Below are 7,969 nucleotides of genomic sequence, written 5' to 3' on the forward strand. Positions count from 1 at the left end.
AGCCTAAGAATCTCTCTCTGAACTGAATCCAGTCCAGGTTATGCCTTTCTAGAGAAAGCAGAATGCCTAACAAAGCTCCCAGAATATTTACTTATTTTTGCAGATTTAATGGCTGTGAGTTAAACAAGCATGCCATATGCTTGTGAGTCAAAGCATCCCTTTTATGTTTTGAACTAGAACTATTCCCTTGAGCATGAGCAAACTTGTGAAACTCTTTCTTTATTTTCAGCCTCATAGTTGTTTTATTCTACCTCTTTCCAGTCCCTTATTTAATGAGGTGTTGGGCTCCTAAGTAAATCCTTGCTAGGTTTGTTCTTCACGCTGCCAAGATCACGGCAGCCAATGTTCACCAGTCAGATTCTTTTACACATTCAAGGTGGCGATGAAACAAATAATGCACAATGGTTACTAATTTTGGTCCTACAGATATTGTAGTCAACATCTGGTACCTGTCTCTTCACATGTGCACACAGGCATATTAAGTCAACACCACCAAAAAGTAATCAATAGTCATTTCAGCAACATTTTTTGGGGAGTAAGGAATGACAGTGAGGATAACCATCCCTGGATCTTTTGTCCATAGAGCTTGAAGCGTATTGCGAAGTTGGTATCAGAAACTCACAATTTAAATTGGAGAATCAAATGAATAGAATAGTCTGTGGTGTGCAGGGCATGTGAAGAGCACATATTGTGGAACCTTGTAGAAAAGTTGTTCATGTGAAAGCAGATTTTGTATCTTGAATCCATTTTTCAAATCTTTTTTTTTCTTCTTTTCCAGAAGTTGGAAATTTCTACCAGCTCTCATAAACTCTTAGCACAATGGCTTTACCATCCTCACTCAAAACAGCACTGACTCTCTAATTTTGAGCACCAACCATGCTGTAGGAGTCAGGGCTGACCAGATTTCATGCAGCTGTGGAAACTTGCCTCTGAACTGGTAGAACTTCTCAGTGTAGGATGACATGGAGAGTTGGTTTTGTCCCAAATCCATTCTTACAGAGAAGTACTGTAGAGCTTCTGATGATAGCTGCAATCCTGGTGTGGCCCATGGCTCTGTCACCCTCTTTGACTGGCACACTTCTAGTATATTTTGGGTTACTAAAGATAGGATTTACCTAATTCCATGCATCTTGAGTATGGTGTCTGGTCCAAGCTGGCTGTTTGAGCTCACTGAAAAAAAAAGAAAAGTGCATCCAGAAAGCAATTTGTGGTATTTTTGAACAGTCCTTCATCCCTATAGTCACCCCAAATGAAATTGAGATTACCAGAAACAAGATGCTTTGGACATCTGGAGTTAAGTGACCTGATTTCACCCCCTTAGATGACTGCCAGCAAGGTTTGTGAATGTCTGCACAATTCTCTGTTGACACATCTATGCTGAGAGAGCTCCTTACATTTCCCAGCTTATTTTGTTTTTTCAACCCAGAAAACCAAATATTTCTGAACAGCAGAAGGGCACTTGGTTCCTGTACCATGTTTGGGTCTTTCCTTCACAACCACCCATGCTGAAACTTTCTTACTGCCCTTGAGCTAGGCAGGATCCCATCACTCTGGTCAGGTTTTTGAAGGCTTTCCAATTAATTTCTGGAGGATGAGGGAGGAAATTAATTTCTTTCACTATTAGCATTTGGAATCCTGACCTCTCTCTCTCCTGACTTCTAGTGAGATTAATTCACAGACAAAAGCAGTTGACCATACTGTGTCAAGCAGCTCTTCATAGATGAAGGATGGTTCCACCCTGACAAAATCAGTCTACTTTGTGTTTTATCATTTCTCCCAGATATTTTCTATCTTGCTTCTGTCAGAGGTCCAGATTCTGTTTACACAAATGGAGGTGAGGTAGGACTTTCTATGGTCTGTCCCACCTCCATTTTTAAGATCTTGACATTATTGTTGTTTATATGTAAAGTAAACATGGATATGATCAGAACTGAACAAGAAAGAAAAATAGGGGAAACAGATGCTGTTTCTTTCATCATCTTTCAATATTTGGGAGAGGTTTTAATTATTTTTTATAATTTATTCTAAAATATTAAGCTACAGCTTTGCTGCATTAAAGCTTCTTCACTTACAACTCCACTGCATTTCTCTGTCTTTACTCAGAGACACACACAAGAGTAATAAATTATTTTCTTTATGGGAACTGCAGCATCTCAGGACATCTCAGGACAATTGATTAAACCACTGCTCCTGGTTTTGACTATATTACTCTGGCTCTCCACCAACATTCCTGCACTGATAACTTAGACAGAAGCTTTCTATGTCCCTGAATTGTTTTGGGTTTTGAGTTAATTTAGTATTCAATGCACAGTTATGACAAAGACAAATACATGGCTGTGCTCATTGTCGTCTGTGTCTGCAGTATACTATTAATTTGAAGCAATATATTTTGTGTGCACAAAACATTCTGTTTTCCTGATTTTTTCACTATTACATTACCCCTTAACTGAACTCAGAATATTTTTCTCCATATTTTACATCACTGTCATTTCATGTCCTTCTACACACCTGTGCTTTTCCTAGGTGAGTTAAATTCTGTGCATTAGATGGGACCATTTCTGTGGAAGCAGAATCACTGTTAATGCACTTTTTTTTTGCGTGCCTATCCTTAGTTCCATAAAACAAATCCTGTTAAGTGTATGCAGTATAAGTTCCCTCATCACAGATTATATTGAAAAAAGGCCTTCAGAGCTGGAAATTACTTATAAGAGGTAACTACATGATATTTTTTAAATCTCAATTTTTTTGCCAGTTTCCAGATGTCAGAAACATCTAGATTCTGTTGAAGCTATTTCAAGGAGGATACATTTGAAAAGGAAGATACATTTGAAAAACCAAGCAAACAGAATGGAAGGAAGTACAGATGACTGGGAATGGATGGGTCCTCCAGCAGCAGCAAGCAGAAATGGCCTTGCAGCTCACTGCCAGACACAAGCTGGAAGAACAGTGAGCAAAGATAAATTAAAAAATCGATATTCAGGTAGTATTCATATTGCTGAAGAGATTGTTTTGTCTCGGGTGTACTCTTGTATTGTGACTCAAACCAGTATGGACCAGGAAGTGTTAGCAGAAATAATATTTTATGATGCTTTTGAATGGTAAAGCTGTTGGAAGGATCATCCTTTGTCCTGTGTTAGTAGGAGCCTGGCATTGTGAGGTGCTGGTGTATGGCAGGTGTTCTTTGATGTTGCTGCAGTAACAGCAATTACAGCAGCAGTGGAACATTTGACTTTATTGGCTTTCTTGTGCCCACCTCTGGCAATGATGAAAGACTGCAAGCCAGTCCCTTCTGCATGGTCTGTACAAATAAACCCTTTTACCACACACTTTCTCCCACCTTTGTTTTGGGACAGAAGAAGCTGACTTCTGTCTGCTTTTCTTTCTGCTAAGAGCAAAAGCAGCAAGAAATTTTGTAGTTTTATGTAACCTTTATTAGGACAAAGACCTCGGTTTTTTAACATGTGTTGAGAGTCACACCGTTTGAGTCCAGATATCTGTAAATTTAGAATCTAATGTAAGCTAACTACCCAGAACTCCTGTAAGAAATAGGAAGACTTTCACCCTTTCAATGAAATAGGCATTGGGCTTGATCTTCCCTTACTTAATGGGTCTTGCCATGGGAATACAAGGTTTCCAGATCAGCCCCAGATCAGGGATCCCATAGGGAGGCCAAATGCACAAATTGTGGTGGAAAATTATGGTTGTAAATAGTCTTGTAGAGATAGTTTGCAATTAACATTATTTAGCATGTATAGGGTATCCTGTATTAAATAGGCTTCACTTCATATTATCAAGTTTGTTTGCCAATATCACGTGTAGAAGAAGAAGGAAAAGTTTAAAACAAACTGAAAAATGACTTGTTGGACTAGGATTGTAAATGGGTGTTTATTTATGATGCTGTACTGAGTTAATGGGTTTTATATTTTGCTATTTGATCAGTCTTTAGATTTTGTAATTTGTCTGTTCAAGAAAAAATCTGAGCATAAAAATACCATCTTGCTACTTCTGAATGGTGATGAGTTTCCATGGTATTGAGATCCTCACATTAAACACTGTAAGAATACTTAGCACTATTTGCCTCTAGACATCAATTTATTTCAGAGTTTTGAATTTTACAAATCTTGAAACTGGAGATGGCTTGGGGTCTGTCTGTGCACAAAGACCCTGATGAAACCATGAATTAAAGCAATCTGGTCCTGTCATGGTGAGCTGCCTCTTGTACCCATATCGTGCATCTGCTGAGGGGGACAGCAGTAGCTGCAGCATTCTCCACCTCTGTCCTCCCTGTCTGGTGCAACCCTGTGCTATCATGCCCCATCAATGACACAGCTGTATTTTTTGTCTGTGTGTCACAGAGAGGCATTTTGCCTGTTGACTTCCCCCAGCCTTTTCCAGGAATTATTTCTTGTGTGCCTGGTTTTGCACTGCTTCCCAACAATTTGAATCTGATTTCCCCTTTAACAACATTAATGCACTCAATATCATGTTTCAGAAAACATTTTGCTCATCAGCTTTTCATTGATTTGTGCTAATATGGTGATGGTCAGGAGATTTGTTCTCTGCTTTCATTACTCTTACACAATCATGTCTTGACAGTGGGACTGACAAGAACAGCAGTCCTTAATGAGAGAATAAAGAGGCAGGTGAGGATTCCACTTTTGCAATCATGCATAGTACCCTAGCTGGAGCTAGGAGATCCAGGGTGACAGTCTGCTCCATCCTCTCCCTCTTGGGAGGTTACAGAGGGGCCTGACACACTAATGTACCAGTTAAGCACAGAGTGTGCACATACATGAGTAAATTAAATGTGTCCAGGTCTTTCTTTGGCCCTGAGACCCAGAGGGCTGAACTAACTTTTGTCCACAGAGTGAGCTCTCAGAGCTTCCAAAACCACGTGTCTGTATCCAGGCAGTCCCTTGGAAATAGCCCTTGTGTCATATCCAGGAATAGTGTGGGTGAGGGTACTGACAAGAATGAAAAGCATATAGGAAACCCTTCTAACAGGTCAGTTTAGCTCTTGTGCTCATGAACATCTTCTCACTACCGTTTAATCCACAATCATCTGTGGTGGAGGAAGGGAAGAGAGGTATCTACTATATTTTTTGTAACCTTCCATCAGACAGGAGCTTCCTTTATCTTTATCCTGGAAGCAGCAAGGAGTCCTGTAGTCCTGTGGAAGCCGTTTAAGGCGAAATGGACTCCTAAACATGGCTTAGCTGCACTGAAAATTGCTAAAAAACATTTCAATCATGCCCTGCTCCATCTCTCAGTCTTCTGAGTAAAATCCCACCTGCTGTGCTGGCTGGTGCTGCACTAGCCTCCCTGTGTGGCTGTGGAGGGCCCTGCAAACCCTTGTACAAGATGTGACATCCTCCACAGCAGCAGTGCTGGTGGTGGGAGTCTGCCTGAGCCTGGGAACAGGTTGAGCAATAGGCACTTTCAGAGGCTGACTTTGACTCACAGCAAATCCTATGTGATGTCATTGAAGAATTATCTGTAGTCCTTGATACAAAGCACTATCCCTTCCTATCTGCTTCCAGTGTGCAAGGAATTAAACTTTCTTTTTAAACCTTTGCCTTCTGTCTCAGTCAGGAAGGGTGCAGAGCTGGCCTTTAATCCCTGAAGGAAATGTAAGTGAGAAATGTTTAACACTTTGCAATCACAGTAGAATTGTTCCGTATTGTTCATATTCTGTGAATACATCTAAAGAGACTTGGACATCCAGCTCCCCAAAACACTTACTACACAATAAAAGTGAATCACAGTTTCCAAGCTCCTGCAGCTAATGCCTGTTCACACTAGTCCATTTTGTGCATTGCTCACAAATCAGGTTTTTTTACTTCTCGCTGCTCAGAGCTTTTGAAACAGGTTCTTACATAGGAAAAGCTTTTTTGATTCCTGCAATTTGTATGAGAAGGATTCAGTGGGACTGTTTTTTCCTGCCTTTAATTGCTTCCTCATCAGCTCAGTTCACAAAGCTCCCAAAACACAGCAATACTGTCCTTCAGCATTTTACTTTATCTTTGTGTGAAAAGCTCTGATCTGACTCTACCCATAGCTGAAAAGGATGGTGGTTTATTTTACTGCAGAATAATGACAGCATATGGATATAGAGACTTATCAAATGGTATTCACACATGAACAAGCAACTGCAAGTATTGGCACTGTCAAAGGAAAGCTGTCAGGGAAAGATCATGTCATAAACCAAGAGAAGCTAAAATTAAATTAGATGCCAAACATATTGAGCATGCAACCAATAACAAAATTATTCTTTCCTTTTAAGAAACCTGAAATAGCTATTTTTCATATGCTAAAACCCACACACCATTCAAATATTAAAATTATTTATAATAATTAATAGATGTTAAAAGCATGGAACAGGTCTAAGCTGCACATGTACCCAATCATTATAAGTTCATCATGCACATAAATACAAGAAATTGGCAAAACAATGAGCTGATAAGTTCTGCAATAATTCATTATTTATTGAAATAGTTATTAACCATCTATTAAGCCCCTATACATAAATTTATGTATGAAGGTTTAATAAAAATTCCTTCTTTCCTAGTCATGACGTAATGACTCAGAGCATAGCCTGCAATAGTATTTAATAATGTTTACTATGGAGCAATGCAGTACACATTATGAGATGATCTGAGAAGAGTCTGTTATTAAGGATTTGTTTTACAGAGCTAAAAAAGAAAACACAGTTGGGTTTTGTGTTGATTTTCCATTACTAAGAGCTACACTACAAGACTGGAGGAAAGCTAGGAAGAAGAAGGTGGGCTTTCTCTCTTCTGTATAATCCTATCAGAAACAAGATTTCTGCTACATGTGGTCACCTTGTTGTTTTTTATAACCATACAAGGAATTTCAAAATAATAAATACTCCTGGAAAACACAAATAAAAATGAGTATTTGGAAGCATTATGCAGTCTCCAGCAGGGTGCTTTCCCTTATCCAGCTAGATATATAATTCAGTCTCACAGCCATCATATATTTTGTGTTTGCTGGGGCACCTTGTGTTCCAGAAGCCCATTACAGATAGAACTACCCTTTCACAATAGGCTGGATGATTATATATTGGCATTAATATTTCACAGAGTGATGAAGGAACCCAGCACCTTGCTTAGAGCCACACAGATGGCAGAGTGCTTTATGCCAGTGAAGATAAGTAGGATGCGCCCTGCTCACCAAGTATACTGAGCAGGCTCCTGCCCAACTTAAGGGTCTGTCATGCCTCCTTCTTTTCTCAGATGTGATGCAAATGTCAAAAGAAAGAAACTTTGCCTCTCATTTGCTGGTCCTGCTGCATATTATTCCCCTTAATGATACATCAGGCACAATTACGTCCCAAGGTCCCCCAGAAAATACCCAGCATGCTACTCACAGACACATAAAAGGAGAAATATTATCTGTCTGCAGAAAGAAAAAGGGTTAACTACAGTAATTTACATCTCATCCCTGCACCAAATAGACTATAAATGAGAGAATGAAATTGCAAAATGTGTTTGCATGGTTTAAGAAAAAGCAAATATACAAAAGCTGCCTAATTAGGCGAGAAGCTAGGACTGCACAGATGTTTTCATCTGTTCTCATGCCATCAGGAAGCATTGAACAACCCCACTACAGACACTGTGAGGTCATTTTTTTCAGAGTTCTTTGTAATTATATAACAGATAGCTCTTTGGAAAACAGCCCTTATTAATGAACCACAAATAGACTCTTCCCTGAGGCCATGTTAAAGCACATTGTACTCATTGTGAATAGAACAGTGGAAAGATGGGATGAAAAAATTATCTTTTAAGGTCATACAAACTCTTCATAAAATACATATCTATTATTCAATTTTTATTACAGCAATGCTTATGACGAATGCATTGAGACACTTAAACTCTTAAGTAAACCTGTATTTTAGACATGTGCAAGATCTGGTTCTAGATTCTATAGAAGACAATGGATCTGCAAA

General features: G+C 39.2%; 1 long non-coding RNA gene across 1 annotated transcript; it reads left to right on the plus strand.

Annotated features, from left to right (window-relative positions):
- The first annotated feature begins 3,242 nt into the window (after window positions 1-3,242).
- On the plus strand, window positions 3,243-6,781 carry LOC135290632 (uncharacterized). Its single transcript, XR_010353402.1, has 3 exons — window positions 3,243-3,296; window positions 5,589-5,630; window positions 6,691-6,781. It is a non-coding gene; the product is annotated as an uncharacterized LOC135290632 (long non-coding RNA).
- Window positions 6,782-7,969: the final 1,188 nt, after the last annotated feature.

The sequence above is a fragment of the Passer domesticus genome, chromosome 2, assembly GCF_036417665.1.
Source record: "Passer domesticus isolate bPasDom1 chromosome 2, bPasDom1.hap1, whole genome shotgun sequence".
Classification (NCBI taxonomy): domain Eukaryota; kingdom Metazoa; phylum Chordata; class Aves; order Passeriformes; family Passeridae; genus Passer; species Passer domesticus.